Source organism: Onychomys torridus, chromosome X (genome assembly GCF_903995425.1).
Source record: "Onychomys torridus chromosome X, mOncTor1.1, whole genome shotgun sequence".
Taxonomy (NCBI): domain Eukaryota; kingdom Metazoa; phylum Chordata; class Mammalia; order Rodentia; family Cricetidae; genus Onychomys; species Onychomys torridus.
Genome location: NC_050466.1, coordinates 59,782,620 through 59,795,488, shown reverse-complemented (window position 1 = coordinate 59,795,488; position 12,869 = coordinate 59,782,620). Strand labels below are relative to the sequence as shown.

Below are 12,869 nucleotides of genomic sequence, written 5' to 3'. Positions count from 1 at the left end.
AGAGTTAACTGCTGTCAAAGATCTCAAAGTGGCGCTGGGCTTGCAATCTGTGCGTCACAGAAAAGACCAACAGAAGTCCTAACCCACCCATAGCCAGTAGGCTAAAGGCATTTGAGCCATTCCCTTCCTTAGCGAGCCTTACTGCAAATTGAAGTCCTTGTAAGATTGTATCCCAAAAGCAAATTGAACTTGAGTTTATAAATTTATAACTTTCAAAGCCAATCGAAATGTATATAACTACTGAATTAAATTTATCATGCCCAATAGAATGAAAGAGTAATTAACCATAGTAGCTACTTTTGCTGCCAGGGTCTCCACTGTGCTAGCTGTAGTGAAATGGCAATCCCAGAAACAGTAGCAGCAGTGGCTGCCACTGCTATAACACCAACAACAGCAATAGCGGTGTCAAATTCTCTTCTGGAGTGTGTGAGCATCATCGGTGTCTAACTGCCACAGTCCATTGGCATGGACACAGCTCCAGGAACACGAACCACCAAGGCCCATTTCTTGATCCCAGCACAACTTAAACTGGCAGCTCTGTAAAAGAACAATTAAGAACCATGAAGAAAAAAAAAAAAGACAGAAGACAAGGAGCAGAACTAATGGTCTCATAATGGCTATATTCAGGCTCACAGATTTTAAGGTATCTTCAAAAGGGGTTAGATGAACTTCAGGAGGCCAATAAATGTTGCACAGAGCCACTCCTGAAAAGTAGGTACTACTCCTGCTTGAAGAGGGTTGTGAAAATGAAAATGCTTAGGTGGCATGCTACTGTTAACAAATGAAGGTCAGTGACCTTCAGGGTTATCCTTAATCCCTAACTAAGGTGTCTGGTGACACGTTCTCAAACATACTTGAAAGAGCAGTTACCATATATTACCTTCTGAAGAATCCAACTGCTTGGCTACAGTTCCTAGGCTTATTGTTAATGCTTACCAAGGTTGGCCATATTGGGCTCTCAATCCCCATTGGCATCAGAAGGGGATAGTTTTTTTTTTACGAAGGCCCAATAGGTCTCTGCCATGTTGGGATTCGGCAGCAGCCACAGGGCGCACACAGTGCTCAGGAACCCAAAAAGGAACCTCATTGTCCTGCAGAAAGACACAAACAGAACCCTGGGCCCACACTAACACCAGATTGGGTCTCTTCCAAGTGCCAGTAGAAAGATCCTTCCATCGTACCAGAGGGTGATTTGTAACAGGAGCCCTCCAGTGCTTATCTGCAGTGGATACTCCAGCAGAATTCACTGATAAAAAATTTAAAATATATAAAACAAGGAAAAGAATAGAATGTGGAGAGGAGAGATGAGCCCCTAGCTCCTCCTTTTTACTTTAGCAATATATGTTTTTAAAGTACGATGGCAGCGTTCTACTATAGCCTGTCCTTGAGGATTATAAGGAATACCAGTCTTATTAGCAATAGACAAATCTTGGCAGAATTTTGAAAATCCTGTACTGCTGTAGGCAGGACCATTATTAGTCTTTATGCATTTAGGCATTCTCATAAGTAAAAGCATGAAGACAATGATTCTTTACATCCTTAACCTTTTCCCCTGAATGGGCAGAGGCAAAAATTAGAGAGGAATATGTATCAATAGACACATGGACCTCTATTGTAATTTTCCAAAGGAAGGTACGTGTGTGACATCCATCTGCCACACATGATTAGGTAAAAGTCCTCGGGGATTAACTCCCAAATGAGGAACATGTAAAAATTCAGCACAAATAGGACATGATTTAACTGTCTGGATGGCTTGTTCCCAGGTTATGCCCGTACGATGATGATGATGATGATGAAGAAATCCAGCATTAAGATGATAACGCTGATGCAACTGAGTAGCCTTTTCAAAGGTGGAACAGATTAATGTGTGACAGCCATACGAGTAATGGCATCAGCCCTCTGATTACCTTCACTTAGAGGTCCAGTCAATTGAGTATGAGCTCTAATATGGCCCACATAAAGGTTATGTGAGTGGGACCGTATGAGTCCTTGCACTTGCAATAAATATTTATGAATGGGAGAAATGGATTGTATGTAGGCTGTTGTCTCCAAAGGTGTAATTGCATGTGCCACATATTGGCTATCAGTATAAATACTTACACACTCATCAGAAAACATCTGTAAAGCAAGCAACAGTGCCTGTACCTCCACCATCTGGGCGGAAGTGCCTTGGACTTTCATTCTTTTCACTGTTACCAGAAACTACCACAGCAAAACCAAGTGATATGTCATCAGTAAATACTACACGGGCCTGAGGAATAGGAGTCATCTGTACTGTCTTGGCAAATATGACAGGATGCAATTTAAAAAATTGATACAGTGAGTATCAAACTGACCCTGCATGGAGCATGTCAGTATGGTCCAATCATTATCATTAGCTAGCAACCATGCTATTTGAGACTGGGTGTATGGGGTCACCACAATATCTGGCTCGTTACCAAAAGTTTGAACACTGCTCTTGATTCCTTTAAATATAATCTGAGCAACAGCCTGAGGATAAGGAGTAATGGTTTTCACTGGAGAAGCTGGGGAATGTACCCATAGAATAGGACCTGTTTGCCAAAACACTCCAGTAGGTGAATGAGAAAAACAAAATATTCATGACCTAAATAATGATATGGTAAAGATACCTATACCTTTTCTGGAGCTATCTGTAAATTAACCAGGCTAAGAACTTCTTATAATTTTAGAAAAGGCATCAAAACCAAGTTTTTCTATCTTTAGCAGCTAATAAATTATCTATATAAGTCAATCATAATTAAATGCCAATGTTTAGGAATTGCCACAGGGGCAGGCAAACCAGGCTGTGTTGCTCCCATGAGAAGTATGGTTTTATTTACAGCTCTAAGATCCTGTAACAGCCTTCATTTTCCTGACTTCTTGTAGAGGCCAGTTGGGATCTCAGGATTCTTGTGAAATTTTAGATATATCCAGCACCAGAATCAATATTTTTTCAATCTCAATCCCATATAATTTTATTTCTAATTTAGGCTGTATATCATTGATTAACTGTTCGACAAAACACCTTTTCTCCTGCACTTCCAAAGCCTACATGTAGGCACCATTTTGCATTTAAAATATGAAAGCAATAATAGTTAAGCAATTCTATCACCAGCTTTTATTTCTATGGTCCTTTTTACATATACCAGTTATAAAAGCATTAAATACAATCTCTATAGGATTTGAAGAGGTAACTTTAGGTAATACTCTTGAGTATTTTTATAAAATCTTAAAAAGAGGATCCTTCTTTATAGATCCCAAGTAACACATTAATGCAAAAAGCCAATTAACGATGTGGACCAAACAATTTACCTGTATTTTATTTACTGGAGAAATAATTTTGTAACCTCTTTATCAGTAAGAGATTGTTTTTTATGGGTTTATCTTAGCAACAACATTATTAATAAGCTAACAACCCAATCCATTTCAGGTGTTATGTTTCTATAGCATTAAACCAAGAATTTCTAGAAAGCAACTTAAAGAGCAGAGCCAAATTTTCAGTAATGATCAGACAAGAGCATACCTAATATATAGCTCAAAATTATGAATTATGTTCCTTTAGTTTATCTACCATGAGAATCAACCATTCATCCAGACATTTATTAAGACAATCAAAAGAACAGAACATCCTTTATGCAATGAATGACTAATGTCCCTGGAAATTCAAACTGCATTGACTTAGCATTCCAAGTCCTGACTGAAACCTTTTTCACCAGACGTTGGGCACGTTTAAACTTTTAGGGCCTGTCCCTCTCCAAGGCCTCTGCTCGCTTGGTGCGGGCTTTGGCTTTGGCTCTGGCTCTGGCTCTGCCAGGTGCTTGTGCTCTAGTGCTGGCGCCCGGGCAACACTCCATTGCAGCTCCACCTCCCATGGTGTGTACCTGCTCACCTGCCTGGCCATCTCACAGGCCATCACAAGCGCCTTTGTCTGCCACATGCACATGCACTCCCGTTTAAACTCCCTCTTACTCCCATGAAGGGACTATCTAATAATCAGTTGTTCCCACCATAAAGGAAAAACATTTCCCACGAAGGGATCCTAAATATTGAATTATTCCCACTCGGAGGGAAAAACAGACAACAAAACTTGAACCTCTGGGCTGGCTTGCTTGTTCAGCCAGCAGCAGTGAGGCCTACCTGCCGACTCCCTGCAATTCAGATGCTGCCGCTCTGCGCTGGCAGGCAGAAAGTGATCAGAGCTCTAGTTATCCTGAAACTTCTACATTGGAAAGAGCCCTTTCTTCCTCCATCGCCACTGGGAAGAGGCTTTTCTCTTTCCTTCATCCTTCTTCTACAAGGCCCCAAAATCTCTAGGCCTAGTTTCCAAAATTTTTCCCCTTTTTACTGGGAAAATCCTTTTTACTTGATTAAAATTTTCTCCCTTTTCTAACAGGAAATTTCCTTTCCTTCCCTCTTCTCTATTGGGAAGATTTCCTTTTTTATTTTAAATCTTTAGCTGTCTTGCCCTTTCTTAACTTTGGTGCCTTCCTGCTTCAGCAATCCAATTAACTGACTGTGAGCTAGCTGCACCCATTTCAATTCACCCTTCTCTTCTCTTTTTCTTTAAATTGCTGGCGCCAGACTTACCCGGGTGTCCATCAGCTCTTCCCTTCTTTCTTGGATCCCGGTAGAACCTCCATTGGTTGCGGTAGTGCCCGCGCTACCTCCACCCATGCACCACGTCCACAGGGGCTGTGGATTGAAAAACAGAGCGGAATGCTGAATGCTGTTTATTGAAGAAGGGAGGGAACCTTAAATACAGGCTTACAGCACAATGGAGGAACCCCGGAGGGCAGAAGTTCACTAGGAATGTTCTACATTCTTGCATCTAAGCTGGTCACACCAAATGCAGGATACACAAACAAGGAACTTCCCTTAAGCTTTCAGGAGGATGGAGACTGGCAGGGAATCAGCATAGGGAGGACATCAAGGTCAAGGTCGGCAAGCAGGGCAGCAGTTACCCAACTTGGGAGTTCCAGGCCACTACAATTCATTGTTTATTTATTGGTTATTTCAAGACAGGATTTCTCTGTGAAACAGTCCTGACTGTCCTGGATCTCACTCTGTAGACCAGGCTGGCCTTGAACTCACAGAGATCCGCCTGCTTCTGCCTCCCGAGTGCTGGGATTAAAGGCGTGTGCCACCACCGCCCAGATGACCATGGCAACACTTTCTCCCTCTCTCTCTCTCTCTCTCCCTCTCTCTCTCTCTCCCTCTCTCTCTCTCTCTCCTTCCACCACTGGGTTCAGTCCACCAGCACCACAGCACCATTTTTCCTTTCAGGAGGGGCCTAAGGAGATGTGTGGTCTTTTTTCAAGCAAGAAGGACGGAGAGTGCGTGATTAGTTTCTCTGTTGCTGCGTGGATCTCTCAGGTTTATTTCCCTAATATTTAACTTGCGAGTTTTATTTTTTAGTGAAGCAATGAAAGAAGGTGCAATACCACCTACAAATATCTACCATATTCCTCCTCATCCAGGACTTAGGTAGTGTCCTACCCAAACCCAAACCTCCACCCATAGCCTCTTATCTTTAACAACCCTCCAATAGCTACCTATCATAATCCTGGCCTCATAACCCCGAAAAACTCTTTAGCTTCACAGTCCAAGACCCCCACCACATGCCACAGACTCAAGCCCACCACTGAACAGCTACTGCAAATAACCCTTTTAACTCCTGTCAACGCCCCTCACCAACATTCCTGTTCTAGACATCAAAAAAGCCAATGGTACTTACCAACTAGTTGAGGACCTCTGAAAAATCAACCAAACTATCCATGGTCGTTAATCTATATATGCTCTTCCATGCCTTCCTTGGCTGCCTTCGTTACCATGTTCAATCTTAGTGATGCCTTTATTACTATCTCCCTTCACCCATCCTCCCAAGCCCTTTTTGCCTTCACCGGGGAAGATGCAAACACCCTGCACACCCAGTAACTTATCTGAATGGTTGTAGTTGCAGACAGCTTGGCTCAATAGGATGTTCTGTAAGAGTCAAAGTTATGTTCTAAGTTTTTTTGTTTTTGTTTGTTTGTTTGTTTTTTGAGCTGAGGATCGAACGCAGGGCCTTGCGCTTGCTAAGCAAGCACTCTACCACTGAGCTAAATCCCCAACCCTTGTTCTAAGTTTTAACTATTGTGTCTAGAAGATCCATAAAACAAAATGCCTCTAACCTATAAGCCGTACTTACCTAAGGACAGATGCTTCCTGAAATGCTTGCTGCTATTGTTTTTATAAAATAACAAGCCACATGTTTGTGCTCCACTAAACAAATTTGTTTGACCCAACTGTACCGTATGTGCCTGATCACATGTGGGCAGGAGGTATGGAAGCAGAAAACACATCAGGTTGTATGCTTGCCCCTCACTGGATGTAGGCAGGAGGTATGTAGGCAGGAAGAATATGCTTGCCCCTGATGGTTCCTGGAGGGAGATAAGTAGCTGTTGGCATTCTTCCTCACCCCTTGGGAATCTGCCCTGTGTCCTGATGTAAAGCCTCCTTTAGGGAAAAACCCCTCCTTTCTTCCTCTTCCTCTGTAGTTAGAGTTTTCCTGCCTGGCCCAGTCAGGACAAATCTCTCTCACCCGCCAGTCCCACAGTCACTCAGACCCAACCAAGTAAGCACACAGAAACTTACATTGTTTACAAACTGTATGGCCGTGGCAGGCTTCTTGTTATCTACTTTTCTATCTTAAATTAACCCATTTCTGCTTATCTATACTTTGCCACATGGCTTGTGGCTTACCAGTGTCTTTACATGTTGCTTCTCATGGCGGCAGCTGGCGGTGTCTCTCCCCAGCCTTCTACTTCCCAGAATTCTCTTCTCTCTTGTCCCGCCTATACTTCCTGCCTGGCCACTGGCCAATCAGAACTTTATTTACACAGAGCGATATCCACAGCATTCCTCCCTATCTCACCCTGAGGTTTGCATACCTCCATTTTCTCTCCCTCCCCCCTCTATTGTAATAAGCTTTCCACTTGCATTCTGTGTCTGCATGGTATGAGTGACTTTCCACCATGCCATGGCACTGCCCGCTGCATCTGCATGGCGTGTCTCCCTCACTCACAGGACACTTTGCCCCAACTTGCCTAGGCCTCCCACGTGCTGTATCATTACAGTAGCTTTATGGGATTGCCTTTATAAACCTCTACAAAATGTGACTCATGGCCATTTTCTGGGAACCTGGGAATGGACCTGGTCAGAGTCCATCATTGTAGCCAGTATTTAATTAAAATATGCTTCAAATTTGGTTCAAAATTGTGGTTGTGGTCTTAATCTCAACTGATGGAATTAACCATCCACACAAGAGTTGTCTTTTGAATATGCTCAATCATATAACCATTCCTTATAATACCATGCCTATTAATATAAAAGTTAAACAGACATTTCACCAAGTGAGGAACAGTTGGTTGGGCAGAAATCTGCCGATGCAGGGTTCCACTAGGGAATCTTCTCTGGTTAGGATGCTTCACAAGCTGTGCAGGCTTGACCCACGTCCTCCATGAAGTCTTCTGCTGTGGCAGGCTAGGAGGTGGCACTAGTGGAAATCTAGAAGGTCCTTAAGATGACATGTCTCAGCACAGCAGTGGAATCCTAGGGGCCACTTCCAATGTCCCAATTTTTCCTTATCCTTTCATTTGTATAGGAAGGAACTCAAAATTTACTTTATGGCTGGTTCACTAATATATCAATGCCATCTTGGAGTTAGGTCATTAGCATATCAAAGCTCACCTTGGACTTGCCCACAAATGAGCAGCCTTGTGGTTGGTTCATTAACATATCAGAGCTTGCCCTGGGGCCTACATCCAATCTGAGCTGCCTCTTAGCAGGCTCCTATCTTGCTGGCACTACATTACTCTAAGTCGTATAAAATCGTTGACTTATGTTCCTAACAATAGTCTTGTCCCAGGGATTCTGAGACAGCCCTCAATATTTTGGGCAGGACCTACAACAGGATCTCACCAACCTAAATTTGTCCTCTGGTTTCCTTCTCCAATATATAGACAATCTTCTCTTATACATCCAGTCCCCACAGATAAATCTCCAACACTGGCACAATCCTTCTCAGCTCTTTGCCGCTTAGGGATAGAGGGTCTCTCCAAACAAGGCCCAGATCTGCCAAGCCTCAGTCATCTATCTGGGCCTCTCAATCTCACAAAAAGAGCCAGGGAGCCAGGGAGCCAGGGAGAAGGAACTCCTTGACTATATCCCTCTCCGAACCAAAGGGGAATTGTTTGCATTATTAGGACTTTTTAACTTTTGCATCTGGATCCCCAGCATCTCCCTTGATGCTCAACCTATGACCCCTGGAAGAACCACTTCTAGCCCTCCAATCCCTTCTTTCTCCCATAAACCTACTCAAGTCCACTCTCTTATGCACCTCTACCCCAGCCCTTCCAGATCTACAAAAACCCTTTTATCTTGTCTTACAAACTAATCAGAGGCAGGCCCTTGCAACACCCTGTCAAGGGTGTGTGTTTGTGTGATATATATTATTAGAAAGCTACACATGGTTACCAGCAGAGGCTGGCCACCTTGGCTCCAGACACTAGCTCTACTTGTCACTGAGGCAAACCTTACTTCACAGCCCCGTACACATCCTCAAGAACCTCAGCCACAGCCCTTTCATGACACTCCTCCCATCCAGGGCACAGCTTCTCCATGCTTGTTAGATCTCAACCTCATATATGAGCAAAGCCCACTCCTCAACCCGACATTGCTTCCTTACAACCCCTCCATATCATCAGGTCTCCATCATTCTGGCCTTGAGGCACTCAACCTTTTCTCCAACCTCATTGCCTGTATCTTTGATTATCCCCTACAGGAGCCTACCCACTCTACACCCCCTAACAGTTTTGTTATGTAATTCATGACCACAGACTCAATTCAAATTATAATTAGCTGAATTTATTAAAAACTGGTAGCAGGGCCACCACTTTAAAACCTAATGGAAGGCATGCTGTGCAGAAGGGGTAAGGTAGGGTTTTTAACCATCTGTACATGTCCTCCCAGCAGCTCCTCCTAAGAGTTTCCTTAGCCATTATTCCCCACTGGCTCTCTACCACATGAATCAAATCATTGGTTCGTGTTGAGGTACAGGGTGATACTACACCTGTAGGGCTAATGTTTTAGCAGAGCTGATTCTTCCTTTAATGTATGTTAGCAACCAATTTAACATGCAAAGGCCAGCTGGGCAGTAGTTGCACAATCCCAGCATTTGGGAGGCAAAGGTAGGCAGATTTCTGTGAGTTTAAGGCCAGCCTCGTCTACATAGTGAGTTCCAGGACAGCTGAAGCTACACAAAGAAACTCTGTCTTGAAAAACTAATCTAAACTAAACTAAACTAAAATGCAAGGGCCAATCATAATGCCAAGGAGCAGTAAAAGAATAGGCCCAGCTACAGCCGTTAAAAGGGGGGGGGGATTGTGAGCCATGGGGACTGAGAGAAAGGAGACTGGTACCAGTGAGAAGCCTCAGCTCTCTCCTTTGCCCTTGTATCAAAGTTTTTCTGAATCATATCTAGTGTTTCCCATATTACCCCCAAGTCACTGACATATAAGAACACAGCATTTTTCCACCTAAGGCAGCACAAAGTCCTCCTTTCTTCAAGAGTAACAAACTTAGTCCCGGACAGTTTTGTAATACCAGTTCTGCCAGGAAATCTACTTGCTTGTCTAGTTGTCCTGTAGTCCTTTAGGTACTGTATGTACTGGTCTCCTTTACTTCTCAATGTTTTAACATTCTGGTCTGGAATGATGAAGACTGCCCTTCCCAAGGCCCCTGTACCTGGGATTCCCACTGTCAGAGGAGGGTAGAACTATAGTTGAGATTGCTAGTCCCCTCTTCCTAACCAGGCCCCCATAGATCTCATGGTGAGAGTGTCCTTTAAATTCAGGCAAAAGTTTTCCACCTTCCTCTCCAGTATACAGAATAGTGGTTAGAATCCAGAGATTTCCTTCGAGTAGTCCTAATTCAAGATGTTCAGCTGTCACACATCTAGCAAAGCTGAATGTACAGGCCTACCATGTCACTACAGGAAGTGGTTTAGACTTGCTGGTATTCAGGTGAACATTAAATGCTTGGGTAAAGGGAAGCTGAGTGATTATAAGTTGAAGAGGTTAAACAAGTACCTTTTTCCTTGGAGGTCTCCCAAGGTGAGCTTAGTTTCCTCTGGGTTACAATTTTTTAAATTTTCTGATAGGATGATAGTTGGGGTAATGGAAAGGACTGGCCCTTATGCCCACATAAAAAGATGCGCCCCCACAAGCCAGCCAGTCCCCGGCCTGTCTCCCAGCCGCCCTGCTGGGCGCCGCCCTGCTGGGCACCGCTCTTTGGCTGCGCGCTGACCCCAGGGAACGCCGCGCCAATTTAGGGCGCTGCGGCTCCCGCTACCCGGGACGCCAGCCTCTCACCAGGCCTCTGCTCGCTTGCCCGCCCACTTCCCCTCATGGGCCTCTCGGATCGGTTACGTAGGGCGAGCTGAGAGCAGGCCCGAGGAGGAGCTGTGGCTGTCTCAGAAGCTGCTACACCAGTTCAACACCCTGTTGGAACAGGAGTCCAGATGTCAGCCAAAGGTCTGCGGCTTGAAACTAATTGAGTCGGTACATGATAATGGCCTCAGAATGACCGTAAGACTCAGGGACTTGGAAGTGAAAGACCTACTCAGTTTAACCCAGTTCTTTGGCTTCGACACGGAGCCATTTTCCCTAGCTGTGAATTTACTGGACAGATTCTTGTTTAAAATGAAGGTACAGGAGAAGCATCTTGGGTGTGTTGGACTGAGCTGTTTTTATTTGGCTGGAAAATCAATAGAAGAGGAAAGGAATGTCCCATTGGCTACTGATTTGATACGAATAAGCCAGTATAGGTTCACGGTTTTCTCGACTTGATGAGAATGGAAATGACTGTGTTGGAAAGTCAAAGCTACTACTGCCTTTCGATTTCTGCAACTCTATTACTCACTCATTCAAGAGAACTTGCCATTTGAAATGATCTCAATTTTGAAAGACTAGAAGCCCAATTTAAGGCATGCCACTGCAGGATCATATTTTCTAAGGCAAAGCCTTCTGTGATGGCATTGTCTATCATTGCTTTGGAGATCCAAGCACTAAAGCATGTAGAGTTAACAGAAGGAATCGAATGTATTCAGAAACATTCCAAGATAAGTGGCTGAGATTTGACCTTCTGGCAAGAGCTGGTATCCAAGTGTTTAACTGAGTATTCATCAAACAAATGTTCCAAGCCAAACGTTCAGAAGTTGAAGTGGATCATGTCTGGACACACTGCCCAGCAACTGAGGCACAGTTACTACAGAATAACTCATCTCCCAACAATTCCGGAAACGGCTTCTTAGCTGGCAAATCTGGTGGTTATCCTCTCTATACAGAAAATTTTCCAGTCTGATACTTTTCTTCTACAACTGAAGAACTGAAATGCTATCATCAATATAAGCAATATGGGATTAAAATAGTAAAGGGGAAATGACTGTTGATCTAGTTAGTGAATATTGGAAGGCATTTACCATGTACAATGCACAGCAGTCTCAAGAGAAAGGACTTTAGCAAACCTCTATATGTTAACACTTTCGTCAGATTATTAGCTTAAGAAAGAGAATCCTCCAAACCTGAATTTTTAAAAGTAGTTAATGAAATATTTTTAAAATTACATGTCACCTCACTGTAGCTTATTTAAAGTTACATAAACCCAAGCAGAAGGATGAAACAAAAAGTTTGACCCATATATGAACAAATTTGAGTCCATTTGTTGATTAAGAAAACATAGTATGCACTTGGGTGATGTACTTACAAAGTAATATAGGGCAGAGAGTCTCCACATTAGGTTTCTGGAAATTGCTGAGCTGTCTCAATTCTATATTTAGTATTTTATCTCTAAGCAGTTGGTCCATTACAAAGTAATTATATGCTTAAAAATATAAACTTGATCCCTGATACATACACATTTTTGCCATCTAAATTTCTTAATCATAGCAAAGATTTATCTTTTTCATGATTAAAGCTAAGTGTTGCCAGGCGTTGTGGTGCACACCTTTAATCCCCGCACTCCGGAGGCAGAGGCAAGTGGAAGGTGGATCTCTGTGAGTTTGAGGCCAGCCTGGTCTACACAGTGAGTCCTAGGACAACTGGAGACCGACATAATAGGTCTCAAAAACACCAAAAAAAAAAAAAAAAAAAAAAAAGGAAAAGAAGTAAATGTTGCTGGGAAGATGGTTCAGCAGGTAACAGTGCTTGTTGCCCCCAAGCCTAACAACCTGACTTCATTCCCTAGGACCCACATGATGGAAGGAGAGAGCAAACTCACAAGTTCTTCTCTAACATATGCACGGGCCTCACCCTCGCCCCCAACACAATACATACATGATCATGCATCGCAGACACCATCAGTTCACCTTTAGCAGCTCCAAGTATGTAGGTAGATTTCTGGTAAATTGGGTTTATGTTTGCTTAGGCAGTAGGATTGCAGTAGTACCACCACCAAAATAACCATTCCTGAAGTCTATGTCTGCCACTCTGACCATGAGTTTCCTATGGTACTGAATTTACGCTATGGAACCTCAGCACATCATCAGCACATTAGCAGAATGGTTTCAGTGTTGGGAAACTGATTCCAGGCTTGGTAGAGCTATGCTTAGATTTGAATTCACCCACAAAACATTCAAATCAAGGCTAATGACGTAAATGTGAAATAAAACTGTGAACCTTCATTTTAACATTGATCCAACTTCCTAGATTGGATCGATATATACTTAGGTGGTGTTGAAAATGGTAAACCACTTAATTTAAATCTCAAAATTTAAATTACAAGGTTTACATCAAAACTAACATTTCACAAATGCACCTTTAAGGTATTATAAG

At 43.1% G+C, this 12,869-nt stretch overlaps 1 long non-coding RNA gene and 1 pseudogene across 1 annotated transcript; one reads left to right on the top strand and one right to left on the bottom strand.

Annotated features, from left to right (window-relative positions):
- Positions 1 to 512: 512 nt before the first annotated feature.
- LOC118573984 lies at positions 513 to 5,754 on the bottom strand. Its single transcript, XR_004943681.1, has 3 exons — positions 5,735 to 5,754; positions 4,588 to 4,692; positions 513 to 537 (listed from the first exon to the last, which is right to left on the bottom strand). It is a non-coding gene; the product is annotated as an uncharacterized LOC118573984 (long non-coding RNA).
- A 4,220-nt stretch (positions 5,755 to 9,974) lies between these two features.
- On the top strand, positions 9,975 to 11,350 carry LOC118574649 (annotated as a pseudogene).
- Positions 11,351 to 12,869: the final 1,519 nt, after the last annotated feature.